General features: G+C 49.2%; 1 protein-coding gene across 1 annotated transcript in view; it reads left to right on the top strand.

Annotated features, from left to right (window-relative positions):
* The first annotated feature begins 372 nt into the window (after positions 1-372).
* The window catches only part of LOC142257711 (receptor-interacting serine/threonine-protein kinase 3-like), a 61,863-nt gene continuing 44,981 nt past the window's right edge, over positions 373-17,254 (top strand). The window contains exon 1 of the mRNA XM_075329852.1: positions 373-510. The gene's annotated coding sequence lies outside the window, so the exon portion shown is untranslated. The remainder of the gene's footprint in view (positions 511-17,254) is intronic.

Here is a 17,254-nt window from a genome sequence, read left to right on the forward strand (position 1 = left end):
TAGGTTAATTATTAATTATGGGGCACAGGGCCCGCAAGGGTTAAACGATCGTGTGGATCTATCTGTGTTCCTATGATAGTTCTGCCTGTCTGTCACCCTTTGCTTCATTTTATTCAGGTGTGTTCTTTTTTACATGTTTGATATCCGTGTTCCTATGACAGTTCTGCCTGTCTATCACCCATTGCTTCATTTTATTCAAGTGTGTTCTTTTACATGTTTAAAATTTGTTGTAAATTCATGCATGGAAATGGATACATGTATTTTATATGCATACACAAATCTCCTATTGTCCATTCTTGAGGAGCCAGCTCACAGTGTGTCTCCAGCCCTCCACTCTGCACGTGTTTGAATAAAGAAATCCTTCACAGCGGATTGAGTGCGGTCTCTTTCTACTCTCACGCTTCATCAATGGACTTTGTCTTATGACCAGCACCCCGTTTTTGGATTGTCGGACCCTCCAGGCTCTCCACCCGAGCACAGGCACAGGCGGTACCGCAAGCGATATTGCAGGTAATCTGCGGTGGTGCAGGACTTTGCTTCTCTCCTGCTTTATTATACAGCAATGTGAATAGACCCGTATTGACCTATAATGATACAAAAAAACAGTATGCGTTATAAAAAGTAACATGCAGCGTGTGTATGTAAGGCAATGAGTTTATAGAACAGAATGGAATGATGGTGAAGTATATTACAGCAGCAATGTATGAAGAACCATACAAAAGTAAATGGTGTAAATGTAAGGTGCTAAAAAAAAAAGAGAAAATGTGCAAGCAGTAGCAATGGTAAATGTGTCAGATAAAAAGACTGAAGGTATGTCAGCCATGCTGCATAGGAAGATAGCACAATGTGTGAGAGGATGGTACCTCGCTACGGACATCTTGTTGGTGTGTAATGTCCAGAACCAATGCGTGGTTTTGTGATTAGTGTCACCTTCATCAGGGTGTGGGGTTGTCACAACCCTAGAGGCTTTAAAGGCTTAGACTACAGCAATGTAAAAGGTTGGGCTTGTGGGCAAAAAGGTTTTTTGTTTTTTTGAGGGGACAAATGTCCCAAAAAGGCAACAACTACTATCGTGACCCCCACCACCATAGGAAACTGACAATTCAGATGTCTCCCACAACCCCATTGTCATCCCCCGGGGACTATATTCATTGTTCCTATTTTGTGACCCAGGTTTTAGTTTTCTCATATTCACTTATTAATTTAAGGACAGACGTGTTGCAGAAAATTGGGACCTGAATAGAATTTACCCTAATTGGGCCCAAGGGGACCACCCCCCTTAAAAGAAGGCACCCTGTGTAGTCTCCGAATCCTGACTGACAATTCCCAAAGCTAGTTGTTTTACTCGAGAATAAACCCAGACAGTTGTGGTCACATAAGCAAAATAGACGTGGGAAAAACCTTTAACCCTTTACCGCCACAAGCAGGTTGGACATATAGCCGCGTCCTCACCCAAGAACACGGTGGCAGACAGCACCCTCCAGAGTATTACTCTGGGATACTACATTCAGTTATTACAGTGACCCCTGCTTGTGTAAGAGCTGGGCAGCTGTTTCAGGACTCTATTAGAAAGACAGAGGACATAGTGTTCAGCTGCCCCCTCACTCCAAGCTCCTCATGCTGTATCTGAAAGACTCCAACAGGCTCAGACCCACCATCCTTCAGTATAAAGGCCGAACAAATATTAAGTTTTTCCCTCTTTACATTCCCCCATAATGCTCTCAAACTGTAATGGTCTAAATCCAGCTGCATGATTAACAGTGGATTGTAGAAAAGGGAGGAGAATATTTGGATGGGGAAGTGGGAGGGACCGTGAGCCAAGACCTGCCCCTGAGGGAGGGACCATGAGACAAGACCTGCCCCTGTGGGAGAGACCGTGAGACAAGACTTGCCCCTGTTTTTCAAACTAGCAGATGAAGTTCAGTTTGATATGACACATGACTGTCAGGCATTGGTGGAGGCAGAAACAAAGGACTTGGCAAATATCACAGATGTACCACTCACTAACCCCTCTGCTGAGTATTTTATAGATGGTTCCAGAGCTTTGGACAATGATCAAGGACTGTTCGTCACCGGGTAGTCCACAATGGTAAGGCAGTAAGAACCATTCCCTTCAAGCTACTCTGCGCAAGAGGTTGAGCTGAAGGCATTTGCTGTAATGTGCAGTCTGGGAAAAGGTAAGAAGAGTAATGTATTTTCTGACTCACAATACGCTTTTGGGGTAGCACACAACTTTGGCGTCATTTGGCGGAGCCGTAATTTCCTGAAGTATGCGCAGGCGGTAGAGCAGTTACTCGCAGCACTCACCATTTCCCAAAGGGCAGCCATAGTCAAAGTATCGGCACACGCACGGGAACAAACTCCCCTTGCAGTAGGGAATGCACTGGCCGACAAGCTGGCTAAAGAAGCAGCGAGATTACCTCTGACAGGAATACTGGCCATAACAGACATAGCCCTCTAAGGGAGCTTAGTGACCGAGAGTGCGGGGCGCCACCTTTCAGCAAAGGAGGCTGGCACCGTACCGGCCCCAGTGGCCGTTGATCGTGAACTGTTTCAGGTCTTCCAGACCCAGGCCCCCTCAAACAAACAGAATGCAATGCGCTGTACGGTCAGAGTCAGTGGTATGGCAGGTAAACACCCGGATTTGCCTCCCTCGCTGCCTGTTCCCCATGATGGCTGCCCTGGCACATTCCCCGGTGCAAAGGTGTGACGTGTGCGGTAGTGCTGCAAAACTGATGTGCCCCAGGGTTCCCGAATATGGCTGCAAAGTATGTCTTGTTTGTGCAAAACACAGCCCCGGTAGGCCTATTTGAGTTCCGCAGAAATTCAGCACCAAAACCAGATTACTCATTTCAGAGACTGCAGGTGGACTACATACTGCTGCCTAAGGTGGGTACTTTTGAATATGTCCTGGTATGTCTGAAGCTTAGACCGTGATGAAAGATAATATAAAGACCACAATTACCATCAAGAAAGTAATAAGTAAGGTGGTTTGCAGATATGGGTTTCCCAAAACTATAGAAAGTAACAGAGGTGCTTACTTCAATGGAGAATTAAATGAAACAGATCATGGCTACTTACCCCAAGTTTATAAGCGGCACACACACACCGGCACCAGGCGACTGGGTCGTGGTCAAGAGACACATAAGGAGACCATTGGAGCCTAGATCCAGGGAGCCATTCTAAGTGATGCTAACCACTGCCACTTCTGTCAAGATCCAAGGCAAAGATACAAAGATAACCACTCTGCCTTTTGGATTATGCTGATGGCAACTGTACCTCTTGTCCTATCAATGAGGCACTAAAAGAGGACTGTGATAACAAACTGATAAAGCATCACCAAGTTCTGTTCCAAGATATGGACTCTAAAGCACTAAGAACTGTTGGATATGCACTCCGAGCCCAATATCTTCTAATTCTACGCCATATCTTGCAGATCCCCTGACCCTATATGAGGACTATAAGTTACGCCTGTGATGCTCACACTCTTAGGACTGGAAAAACTGTGAGAGTACTTCAATTACTCATGATTATTTGTAATGATAGTTGTTTCCAGAAAAGTGACCATGGATGTTTTGAGCAATAGTGAACTGTGGTTTACACATTCTGTGTAGACTTGTGAACAACTTTACCAATTTAACTAACATTTTGAGTCTAAGACATCCTGAAGGAATGAGGTCTGTCTCAAAAACTGCTGAAATTTGTGTGCCAAACCTTCGAGGCAAAGGACGTTTGACTGATATGTGTTGTGTTGGGAGAACCACTGACATAATACACTGCATAATTCCTAAGGATTTATATCTAGTATGTGGTCACCAGGCCTATAAATGACTTCCCCGGGGGCAGAGGGGATCGACACCTCTGCACGCCTTATACCGTTACCTTTACATTTTTTCATGGTGTTCTAGATATAAGTGCTTTACCCAAACATTCCCTATATAACCGAGCTGCAGACAAATGTCTCCGACAATTTGGTTCTCAGGTATCACTGGGTGGCTGATGGGCATTCTACAGATGGGAATGTTGGTACTATTAGTGTATGTAGCTGCTAGAATTGCTATATTTATGACAACACTATGAACAGAGACATGCAAGATCAAGTATCACAGGCCGTCAGTTACCACATGTGAAAAATACCTCAGTGCTCCCTTAGTAAATATATATGATGACATTTACAAACAAGATATCTATCGGTGAACGGGGTTGGCCCCTCCATGCTGTCACAGCATGGGGATATAGCTGATGGATAAATTGTCTGTAAATAATAAAAAGGGAGGAATTGTTATGGTTAATATTTTATATTAAGTTTTGATTATCATTTAAGCAATTTATATATGTTTAATAATTTTGTATTTTTGTATTAGCTTTATAAGTGTTATTCATAAAAGCAATAGCACTGAGTGTAGTCGCTTTAAAGAGGCCTTTGTCTAAAGTTTCTTTGTTACTGAAGGTCCAGAAAACTGGACAGATCTGGTTTTAAGGAATTCAGCAGGATCCATAATTTACGATTTTGTTATTTTCAACTTTCATTCCATTTTTGGTCATGTACTAAGCCGTCCCCTTTTCTTTTGTGGTTTTAATAAACTACTGTTTGGGCATCTGAGATTCAGACAAAGCCTGGTACACGGACATTGGCTGTGTGTTCTTGTGTTTGTCTCCGATGCATCGCTATTAATTGGACCAACATTGGCAGATCTGGAGATCACTTTGCATCTCACCCTAAATTAGCTCTCCCAGGAAAAGGGGTTTCCACGACAACAGTAAAGAGAAGACTCCATGAAAGTAAATACAAAGGGTTCACATCTAGATGCAAACCATTCATCAATTCCAAAAATAGACAGGCCAGAGTTAAATTTGCTGAAAAACACCTCATGAAGCCAGCTCAGTTCTGGAAAAGTATTCTATGGACAGATGAGATAAAGATCAACCTGTACCAGAATGATGGGAAGAAAAATGTTGGGAGAAGAAAGGGAACGGCACATGATCCAAGGCACACCACATCCTCTGTAAAACATGGTGGATGCAACGTGATGGCATGGGCATGCATGGCTTTCAATGGCACTGGGTCACTTGTGTTTATTGATGACATAACAGCAGACAAGAGTAGCCGGATGAATTCTGAAGTGTACCGGGATATACTTTCAGCCCAGATTCAGCCAAATGCCGCAAAGTTGATCGGACGGCGCTTCATAGTACAGATGGACAATGACCCCAAGCATACAGCCAAAGCTACCCAGGAGTTCATGAGTGCAAAAAAGTGGAACATTCTGCAATGGCCAAGTCAATCACCAGATCTTAACCCAATTGAGCATGCATTTCACTTGCTCAAATCCAGACTTAAGACGGAAAGACCCACAAACAAGCAAGACCTGAAGGCTGCGGCTGTAAAGGCCTGGCAAAGCATTAAGAAGGAGGAAACCCAGCGTTTGGTGATGTCCATGGGTTCCAGACTTAAGGCAGTGATTGCCTCCAAAGGATTTGCAACAAAATATTGAAAATAAAAATATTTTGTTTGGGTTTGGTTTATTTGTCCAATTACTTTTGACCTCCTAAAATGTGGAGTGTTTGTAAAGAAATGTGTACAATTCCTACAATTTCTATCAGATATTTTTGTTCAAACCTTCAAATTAAACGTTACAATCTGCACTTGAATTCTGTTGTAGAGGTTTCATTTCAAATCCAATGTGGTGCAATGCAGAGCCCAACTCGCGAAAATTGTGTCACTGTCCAAATATTTCTGGACCTAACTGTATATATTTAATTTCACTATATTCTGTTTTTTGTTCATTTTGGCAGTTATTTTCTGACGAAGGTCAGCCTTACATGACCGAAACAACAAGTTTTACTTTTGATTGCTATTAAATAGCTATCCCAACTGTAAGTTACAATCACAGAATATTACTCATTTCTAGTGATGGATGAACCCGAACTATAAAGTTCGGGGACTGTATCTGATACCTAGTGTCTGTGCACGTTCCCCGAACACGGACTTCTTAGGGAAATCCATGTTACTGTTCAAGCTCAGCCACCCAAATAATTAAAAAACAAAAAAGGTAAAAGAAAGAAAAAAAGAAATAAGGCAAGACCGTTATACTTACCAACCTTCCGGGTCCGATCATGAACACATTCACTGCTTTCCCCACTCACCATCAGTCCCAGCACCTCTGATTGGTTGGAGTGAGACCACGCCCCCACTCTGTGTGACAGTGTCTGTGATTGGTTGAAAATCCCACATCCTGTCTGCATCCTTATGGTGGTGTAAAAATAAATAAATAAAAAAATTGGCATAGGGTCCCCCCCATATTGTGATATACAGCACAAATAAAGCATACTGCTGCAGCCTGCAGCTCCCAGCCGTGTGCATTATCTTGGCTGTGTATCAAAATAACAGGGACCCTATGCGGCTTTTTTAAAAATTTAAATAAATAATTTTTAAAAACGACTTGCAGTCGTCCCCCAATCGCCCCAATTTTGATAATCAGCCAAGATAAAGCCGACAGCTGGGAGCTGGTATTCTCAGGCTGGGGAGGCCCATGATTATTGTGCCCCCAGCCTTAAAGTAATGCTTTACCCAGCTCATCCTGGTTGCCCTGGTGCGGTGACAGTCGATGTAATATAAGGGTGTAATGACAGCTCATAGGTGCCACTAAACGCTAGGTTAATAATGAGGAGGGATGAATGAGACCCCCTAAAATAAATAAACACAAACACTGAAAAAATCCTTCATTTGAAATGAAATACAAAAAAACCCACTCTGTTTCTCCAATTCATTAACCCCAAACACCCAGGTCCGACGTAATCCACACGAGGTCCCACAATGATCTCGGCTCTGCTACATACTGAAGTCGCAGCGCACAGGCACATTACAGAACATGACCGCCAGAGACTGACTAAGCCACAACTGAGTTGTGACGTCACTGAGTTTGTGTGGTCACAGCTGGAGCTTCCCATGGCACCCCACCTGTGACTGCAGTTAAACTCACCTCTGGTGAACTCATTGACTTCAATGAGACCTGCATCTCCTGGATGAAAACTGCCTTTTATTTGCCATGAGATGCAAATTTGGTGCTGAAATTTTTACACCAAACTCCTTTTTATTTCTTTATTTTTATACCACTATAGAGACACAGAGAGCGTGTGTGATTTCATCTAATAAAGATACTAATAACACTCCTAACATCTAATACTCCAAACAGAGGCTCCACGGACCTTTTTTGATTTGCATATTTCCCAGGGGGCAATGCACCTAGGATTTCACTGTCTTGAGCGCCCTCGCTGGCTGCTGGCAGTGTTTTCTCTGGCTGGTCTCCCCGAGATCAGTGATTGTTTTGTTTTGTTGGTCTACTAGGCATTGCTCCCACCCGGCCAGAATCCTACTCCACACTGATGAGGGGAAATACCCCGAAACGGCTGTCTGTGGATGGATACCTGGCCTTGGTATTTCCCTTGTCATATCTTTAAACTTGTCAAAAAGTTGGATATTGACTAAAAGGGCCACTTAATATGGTGGTTATGGTGGTCTCCTAAAAAGAGTCACCCCTTGGCTGGGTCCTTCCCGGAGGGATATCTGGCTGGTTTCTGTGTTGAGACTCCTAACAGAGGCTCCACGGACCTTTTTTGATTTTCTTTTCCACGCTCGGCATGGGAACGTGGACCTCGTTTACCAGCCTCAGGGGACCCGGGCATCTCTTCAGGTGGTACCTGGAAACAGTGGCCGTGGTCTTCCCCTAGTCGCGACTAATCAAGTAGGTCTTCTCGTTCTCCCATCCGGTTGGTTGTACGCCGTAGGGGGTCATTTCCCATTGATCGTCGAGCTTGTGCGTCCTCCCTTTACATTTCAGCACCACATCTCCAGGTCCAAAAGGGGCAGCCTGAGCCCGCTTGTTGAAGCGCTGTTCTTGTCTTTCCCGACTTTGACACAGATTCCTTTCCACATACTCTTGGATCTGTCGGTACTGCGTCTGTCGCTTGGCATCCCAATTGGCAGTGGGAGGAAGAGTTTCGGGTACCTCTATGTCCATTTCTAGGTTCACTGGCAGCCGCTCCAGCTGGGCTCTCATCAGGTACGCAGGTGTGCACTTGGTGGAGATGCAGGGGATGTTATTGTACATGTCCACCAAGTCGGGCACCTTCTGTTCTTCCAGGGGTAGTGTCTTGAGGAGATTAAGGACCAGATGGTTCATTTTCTCGCATATCCCATTAGTTTGGGCATGGTAGGGCGTGGTCCGGATCTTCTTACACCCGTACAAGTGGCAGAACTCCTAGAACACCTCTGCTTCAAAGGCTGGGCCCTGATCCGTGAGCACCTTCTCCGGGTAGCCATGTGGCCGGCAAAAGTAGGCCTGAAAGGCTCGGGCTGCAGTGCGGCCTGTTAAATCTTTGACGGGGACAACCACCAAGAATCTTGAGTAGTGGTCCGCAATGGTCAGGGCGTAGGTGTACCCGCTCTGACTGGGCGTGAGCTTGACATGGTCCAAAGCGACCAACTCCAACGGCTGGTGGGTGACAATCGGCTGTAACGGAGCCTTATGACTGGTTTCGTCCCGTCTTCTCAACGTACAGGAACCACACTCTCGGCACCAGGCTTCCACGGACTCCCGCATCCCACTCCAGTAGAATCCCTCCCTCAACAGCATCTCCAGTTTCTTCCAGCCGAAGTGTCCTGCGCCATCATGATAGGCCTGCATGACCTTGGGCACATGCACCTGGGACACCACCAGCTGGCGGACTTTTTCGTGCGTTTTCGGGTTGATCAACCCCTTATACAGCTTCTATTGATGCAGGTAGAGGCGGTCTCTCTCTTTCCACAACTGCTGAGCTTCAGAGGGGGCTGTAGGGTCCATCCTGGAAGAGCCTTGAGCAATCATGGTTTTGACCAGCTGAACTGCAGGTTCCTGGTCCTGGGCTTCTTGCCACCCCTGGCTGGGCATCGGGTCAAGGTTCGCCTGCTGTTAGCCAACACAGGGCTTCTGATCTTTTGGCCGATGGAATGCGGGTATTTCGATCTCCTCCAGACTGTCTTCCTCAATTCCTTCATCTGGCAAGTGTGGCATTCGAGACAGTGCATCCGCGTTGGTGTTCTTGCAGCCCGCCCTGTACTTGATGGTGAAGTCGTAGTTGGATAGCCGAGCCACCCACCGCTGCTCCAGGGCGCCCAGCTTGGCCGTGTCCAAATGTGTCAACGGGTTGTTGTCCGTGTAAGCAGTGAACTTCGCCGCTGCTAGATAATGTTTAAACCTTTCGGTTATTGCCCAAACGAGGGCCAAGAACTCCAGCTTGAAGGAGCTGTAATTCTTGGGATTCCTCTTCGTCGGCCGGAGCTTCCTGCTGACGTAGGCGATCACCTTCTCCCTTCCATCTTGTACCTGGGACAGGACCGCACCTAGGCCCACATTGCTGTTATCAGTATAGAGGATGAATGGGAGGCTGTAGTCAGGATAAGCCAAGATTTCCTCTCCCGTCAGGGCCGACTTCAGTTGCTGGAAAGACTCCTCGAGCGTCTCACCCCAGACAAACGGGGGTCCAGGAGCTCTACCATTCTTGGTCTGTCCCACGAGGAGGTCTTGCATGGGCGCGGCCATCTTTGTGTATCCCTTGATAAAACAACGGTAGTAGCCCACCAGGCCCAGGAACTGTCTCACCTCCTTCACTGTGGTTGGCCTCGGCCAGCTCTGGATAGTGGTAATCTTCTCGGGGTCTGCGGCCACGCCTTCCGCGCTCGCCACGTGCCCGAGGTACTGCACTTTGGGTTTCAACAGGTGGCACTTAGAGGGTTTCAATTTCATCCCGTACTTGGAGAGGGCCGCAAACACTTCTGCCAGGTGCTCCAGGTGGGCTTCATATGTTTTGGAATACACAATCACGTCATCCAGATACAGCAGAACAGTCTCAAAGTTGAGGTGCCCCAAGCAGCATTCCATGAGCCTCTGGAAGGTCCCCAGGGCATTACACAGCCCAAACGGCATACTGTTGAACTCACAAAGTCCCATGGGAGTAGCAAATGCAGTCTTCTCGAGGTCTTCTTTCGCAACCGCCACCTGCCAGTAGCCACTAGTAAGGTCAAGGGTAGAGAAATAATTAGCAGTCTTCAGCGCAGCCAGTGACTCTTCAATGCGGGGGAGAGGGTATGCATCTTTATGCGTTATCTGATTGATCTTCTGGTAATCCACACACATCTTCATGGTACCATCCTTTTTCTTCACCAGTACCAACAGAGCTGCCCAGGGACTACAACTATCCCGGATGACCCCTGCCTCTTTCAAGTTCCTCAACATAGAACAATAGAGGAAAATAGGGTTTTTTTGAGCCGCGCCAATGATCACTTCTCAGGTATTCAGATTAATGGAGCTTTATTTTGCACAGGTCTAACCTGAGAAGTGATCATTGGCGCGGCTCAAAAAAACCCTATTTTCCTCTATTGTTCTATGTTATCTGCCGTCTGGGTTGCTGCTGCCTTGATCAAAACTTTCCATGCCTGCATAGTAGTTGTGACTTTCACAACTTCACTTGGTGAGTATTACTGCTCCCTGTCTCTACCCCGTGTGTTATTGGGGTAAATTGCCTATTGCGCTTCTTCTCCACAGCTTTTCACTCATGTTCCTCAACATGTCTTTGGTGCACTGGTAGTGTGCAGGTTGGATCGGCCTGTTCCTCTCTTTAATGGGTGGATGGGTACCCGTGGGGATATGGTGCTGAACCCCATTAACTCTCCCAAAATCTAACTAGTGCTTGCTGAAAACCTGCCCGTACTCCTGCACTACCCGGTATACCCTTTTCTTGTGGTGCATGGGTGTGGACTCTGTGCCAATATGCAACTCCCGGCACCACTCCTCTAACTGTTTGGGTGGAGGGTCGCTGCCCGGATGTGACGTGGTAGTCGTGGCGATGGTTTTGTGGATAGCGTGTGCGTCTACAGTGAACAATCTGGCTATGGTGGCATAGCGGGGGAGCCTGACCTCTTCCTCTCCGCAATTCATCACTCTCACGGGCACGCTCCCCTTCCTGACATCAATCACCCCTCTGGCTGCCATCACTGTGGGCCAATGCTCCGAAGGCAAGGGCTCTACCATTGCCGGGTAATCCTGTCCCTGGGGACCAACTGCTGCCCTACACCAAATCATCATCTGGCTCCGCAGCGGTACCACCAAAGGCGCCGCGTCCATCACCCGCACACCACCATTCTCTCCACCTGTCATGTTCACCTGCTGCAGCTGCAGGAGGGCCCGGATTTCACGTTGTAGAGCCCTCTCCCAGCCCCCTCCCGCAGTGGCAGACAATTGCTGCACCAGGCTCAACACTTCCCCCAAACAGTGCTCAATCACGTTGGTCCCGAGGACCACCTTTGGGTTATGGTCACTGGAATCATTCAGCACTACAATCATCCCCTGACGCCTAAGCTCCGTTTATCCCACGGTCAAAGTCACTTCCTTGAACCCCACCTGGGTCATAGGAAGGCCATTGGCCGCAATAATGGTTAAACTATCGTCCGGAGGGGCAATTTCACTGTCAGACCAATACTGCTGGTAAAACGTGTAAGGCATAGTCGAGCAGGGCCGTGATCGGGATACCATCCACTGCCAGAAAGATGATGGGGCAACTTCCAACATACCGATTACGCCAATCAGCTGGGCCTTGAGGATCTACTCCTGAGGATTGGCCCTTGGCCTCAGGGGTTGCTCGTTTAACGGACACCATCTGGAGTAGTGGCCGATCTTGTTACATTTGTAGCAGACAGGCGGTCCATACCGGGGATCATTGTTCCTCCTCCGATGCATCCAGGGGACGTCCTCCGGGCTGTCGGCGAGCTGTATCTTCTCCGTGGCTTGACTCTCGTTGGTAGCTGGAGAGCGGCGAGGATCCTGGTGACGTCATCATTCAGGGGCCGGACTTGCGACTACCGATCTTCCGGAGCTCCGGTAGCTGCAGCAGGGGCCAGCAGGGCCAACAAGGGGGGTGCTACCGAGACGGGAGCAGTGTTTCAGCCGTCCAAAATGGCGGATCTGGGGCACCAACATCGTGTGCCTGTAGGGCTTTGATGGCCCGCTCTTTTAGTACTGCAAAGTCTAGGTCGGCATGCTCTAGAGACCACAGCCGCAGTTGTTTGCGATATTCGGCGGACCCCAGTCCCTGCAGGAACTGTTCTACTAGCATTTTGTTACTATCAGTCTCGTTGATGGGGTCCACCCGCCTCAGTGGACGCAAGGCCGTCTGCAGCCGCAAGGCATAGTCTCGGATACAGTCCTTCGGCCGCTGCCGACAATGATAAAACTGCATCCGTAGCTCCGCTTTGGTGCGGGTTACGAATGCGACCTGGAGTTTATCGAAAATGGCGATTACCCAGGCTCGGTCCGCGTCTGCCCAAGTCTCCACCGCCTGCTCGGCGGCGCCGGTCAGCTGCCCTAACACTACTGCTGCACCCTGCTTGCCAGTCATGGCATACAAATCAAGAATTGTCCATATTTTCTTCCGGAACACCTGCAAGGCATCAGGCTTCCCATCGTACTGGGGTAGCCAGGCAGCACCGGGCACATAGGGCAAGGAAATTGGCATTATCTGGCTCCGGCCTCCCCTGCTCCTGTGATCGGAGCGAGCGCCGCCACGTTCCCGTCGTCGGGTGCACCTGCGGGCGCCGCCGCTCCAGCGGCCAGCGCCACTCCACCATCCGGATTAGGTGCAGACATCTTCCCGCTCTTCCCCCTTGGTCTTTTCGCGGCACTCCTCTCTCCGGCCGGCAAGTTTCGTTTTGCGACTTCCGGATCTGCTTTTCGGCCATGTTCCCAGGGGTCGGGGCTTCAGCTTTCGCGCTCTTTTCGCGGGGAAGAAGACTCTTGTGGAAATCTTCATGCCAAAAGATGGTGGCAAGATGGCGGATTTTGAAAATTTTACAACGGATCACCACTGACTTAACTTCAAGGCGCACTTCCACAAGGTAAGTGGATGGGTAAGTATCCAGTTCGTGACGCCAGGAAATCGGTGTGTGTCGCCCCATGCTCGGCGGGAGCCGAGCCGCTCGGGTCTGGACCTTCAGCCTTCAGTGGGTGGGTCGAGGGTCTCCGGACCCGGGGGTCCACGGTCACTTCGATCTAAAAGGGGTTGGCGGTTTGGGGAGGACGTAGGTGTACGGCCGGAGCCGCGTTTGAGATTGTGGCGCCACCCACGGGTTGTGGTGAAGGTGGACACCACCGCTGCAGTTACGGGGCGCCCGGGGGAGATGTTGCGCAGCCATTTGTTAACCCCTCCGTGGGTAGGGATGGTGGCCCCGGGACCCGTTGTGGGAGTAGTTGGGCGGTGCAGGGAGATGGGCGGCCGGAGGGCACTGATGTACTCACTATTAGTAAACACACACGAGTCTCTGGAAAACCAAGTTGATGGTGGTCGGTGCCCGCAGCCGGCTGCAGTCTGGTCCCCCACCCGGTTGGTGGTCTCTGCCTTTCTCCTGCACCTGTTTTGTGATGATGGACTACCTGCGCTTGCAACTCCAGGAGTCTGCTCCCCGGCTTGTGATTGTCGAAGGAGCCCATTGCCCACAGACGCTGGCCCGTGGGATCTCTCTGCCTTGGCGGTGACTTTCTATCCCCCTCGTTGGGCTGTTGCCTTCAGTCGGGACTTTGGGTGGGACAGGACCTATAGTCCTGGCCGCAATCAGTTAATTAGCTAGCCCCCAGTAGCTTCTGGACTTAGCTTCAGGGTCTGAGTACCCCCCTTGGTGCTCCGGTTTCCTCGGGTCGGTACCGGCGGGCCACTACCCTGTCCCGGTCCACCACGGTTCTACCGAGCCGTCTTCCCGGCTCCTGCAGACAGAGGCCTCCGTATGCCTCCTAGCCAGATGTACCAGGGCTCCTACCCTGGCACCTGTCAGTTAGTTGCAGACCTGACACACAGGCCTGCTTTCACTCAACTTCACCTCCAACACTAATCTGAGTACTTTTCCTACCCCAGGCCATCCGAACTCCTCTGGGGGTGTGTCTAACCACCTGGCTCCGATCCCTAGTGGGTCCATCAAGCACTGAGGGGGGTGACTAGGGTTTAAAGTGTTTGGCTGCTGTCACCTTGTTAGGGGACTGGTGTAGTGCGGGGCCCTATCTGTGACTACCTGGCCCGGCCAGGGCGTCACACTGTCGGGAGGAATAGTGTTAATTTCTTCCCATTAGCGGGGCAGGTTCAGAACGCTATTAACCAGCAAATTAACCCCTTATCTGCAGGTTAATAGCATTTTTTTACATCACAGGTTCCCTTTAAAAACTGTGAGGAAGTGTAACTGAAAGAATTCAGATTGTTTTGAAGTTAAAGTGTGGACACAGCAAATAACATTTTGATGCAGATCTCACTTTTGTGCATTTTGGGAATTGATAAAAATAAACGATTAACACTTTACTTTACAAAACTGATAAAGGAGGCCTCAGGCCTACGCCAGCTCAGCAGTCACTCTAGACTTTGCAGCAAGACTCAATTTTGTGTTTGAATTTCTTAGTGTTCAAAGAAGGAGAAATTAAGCAGTGTTACTGCACCATGTTTGGGTTCAGTTGTCAATTCCAAGAGATGGTCGACCACAAACTGATAACATGAAAACTGTGTACGTCATAACGCAGTGCTGTGTCTATGGTGTCTACGGTGATAAGGAATAAGCTCAGAGAAATATACTAAATGCATATATGTGACTTGTTGTAGCACCGGCTCCCCTGGAATGCTAGCGCTCTTCACCTTCCCAGCGCTGTGTTCATGCATCTCTCTTTTTCCCTACATGACCAATCTCACGGCGCGGTTTCCGGCTCGCCTGCCTTGGGTCCGTCCTCATGTGTGTTGGCCTCTAGTTCCCCCCAGATCCTGTGGATGTTGCGCAGGATTTCCTGGTCTCTCACTTAGGGGGCGCATATGCTTCTTGTCCTTTTAAGGGGAAGCATGAGAACCCTGCTAAGATGCCCCAGTCTACCTCTAGGAGGCACCAGCTACTCAAGGCTCCCTCCCCGATAGGAGGGAGCAGAGCATCTCATTAGGTTTGCTACCTAGTACCTATGTGTTTTTCCTGTCCGCTTGCTCTGGACTGCAAGCCTGCAGCACTAAACCTGCTTGTAAGGCTAGGTTCACATTTCCGTTGTTTTGCATCAGTCACATGCGTTGCTTGACGCTTGTGACTGATGCGTTGTACAACGGATGACAAGAATAGAATTAATTGTTGGACTCCGTTGTAAAAAAGAGAGCGATCAGCTGATCGTTCACAATAGCCGGCCGGCTTTTGAGAGCGAACAGATGATCTCCCGGCGGCAGGCTAATGAGAGAGATCAGCTGATCGCTCACAGCAGCCGGCCGCCGGGTGATCAGCCGATCGCTCACAGCAGCCGGCCGCCGGGTGATCAGCCGATCGCTCACAGCAGCCGGCCGTCGGTTGATCAGCTGATCGCTCACAGCATCCGGCCGCCGGGTAATCAGCCGATCGCTCACAGCAGCCGGGTGATCAGCTGTTCGCTCACAGCAACCGGCCGCCTGGTGATCAGCTGTTCGCTCACCGTAGCCGGCCGCCGGGTGATTAGCTGATCGTTTGACTGCCGAGAATGTGTGCGGGGGGCGGAGTGCGGGGCGGGTGGAGCCGAGCGGGGCCATGGCGCTGAGGACGTCAGGTGAGTGAGTGGGTGTGTGTCTGTGTGTGTGCGTGTGTACATGCCGAGTGCGGGAGGGGGCGGAGCCGAGCGGGGAAGTGTCGGGCTCCCTGCACACGTAGCCAGGGTAAATATCGGGTAACTAAGCAAAGCACTTTTCTTGGTTACCCGATATTTACCTTAGTTACCAGCGTACACCGCTTAGCGCTGACTCCTTGCACACGTAGCCAGGGTAAATATCGGGTAATTAAGCAAAGCACATTGCTTAGTAACCCGATTGTACCCTGGTTACGTGTGCAGGGAGCCACAGAGAGCATGCGCAGCGAAATCCTACAGATTGCGCTGCTCAAAAAACGCTACAAGCTGCGTTCCTGCCGCCCGATGGTCAGTCGTTCCACGACTGATCAGTAGGGCGGAGGATGCAACACAGCATCATCAGTCACAATCTGCCGCTCATACAAGTCTATGGGAATAACGGAATCCTCCAAACGGCCGCGGATTGTGACTGATACAAATTGACGGAAATGTGAACCTAGCCTAACCAGTCCTGCTCTGCTGAGTTCCTGCTTGTTTCTTTGGACCCGTTCTGTCTGCTACTGATGTCCGGTGTTGTCCTGATGAAATCCAGTGTTCTGCCGGAGTCCAGTAACCTGCCTGAGTCTGGTAGTCTGGCTATCATTCGATCCAGTGTATTCAGGTACCTGTGTATCTAGTTACCGGCATGTCCTGAGTCTGGAGATTCCAGCCTTATTATGTTCTGTACCTGAATCCTTGCTGTGTCTTGTACCTGAAACTTGAGTTACTTTAAGTCTTTGTTCTGTGAATAAAGCCCTGTTAGTATCTTGAATCTGAAGTCCTGAGTACCTGTTGTGACTGTACCACCATACAGCGGTCCACGACAGTTGTGCCTGCACCCCCCTGCTGTGGTCCACACCTGTTGTGCCTGAAGACCTGTGCCTGATGCCATTACCGATGACCTGAGGATCCAGTCCAGAAGTCCTGTATCTGCTTGTACCCTTACTGCCTGTCTCTGTCAAATCTGTGTTGGTCACTGCCCTGGGAGTGGTACCTGGCGTTCTGCCTCATAATGGCTGCTCCCACTAAAGAGTAAGCCTCCTGTGGTCCAGTGGGTCCACTGCTGCTGGCCGCCTCATCCCCGGCAGTGAGTGTTACACTTAGCTTAACTTAGCAAGTTTCCATTGAATCATATTGTTCTAACTTTCCATAAATAAAGAGGCAAGACTCTATCTCTATCCATTTGAGTCTCCTTTTGTTCCCCCATTGCAATGATATCACCACGTGACTTGATCCTTATCATAGCAATCAGTTTGCCATAAAAATAAATAATAAAAAACAAAAAAGGTGTGCAGTCCTCCCCAATTTTGATACCCCGCCATGATAAAGCCTGTCAGCTGGGGGCTGGTATTCTCTGGCTGGGGAGACCCATGCTTATTGGGCCACCCCCAGCCTAAAGATAACAGCCTGCAGCCGCCCGGATTTGCCGCATTCATTAGATGTGACAGTCCTGGCACTTTACCTGGCTCTTCTGATTGCCCTAGTGTGGTGGCAGTCGGGGTAATAAGAGGTTAATGACAGCTCACCATCACTAGTCTTGGCTCGGTCTTCCATCACGAAAATGCGTCGAAACCCAAAGCCAGAAA

This window comes from Anomaloglossus baeobatrachus, chromosome 12 (assembly GCF_048569485.1).
Source record: "Anomaloglossus baeobatrachus isolate aAnoBae1 chromosome 12, aAnoBae1.hap1, whole genome shotgun sequence".
Lineage (NCBI taxonomy): Eukaryota > Metazoa > Chordata > Amphibia > Anura > Aromobatidae > Anomaloglossus > Anomaloglossus baeobatrachus.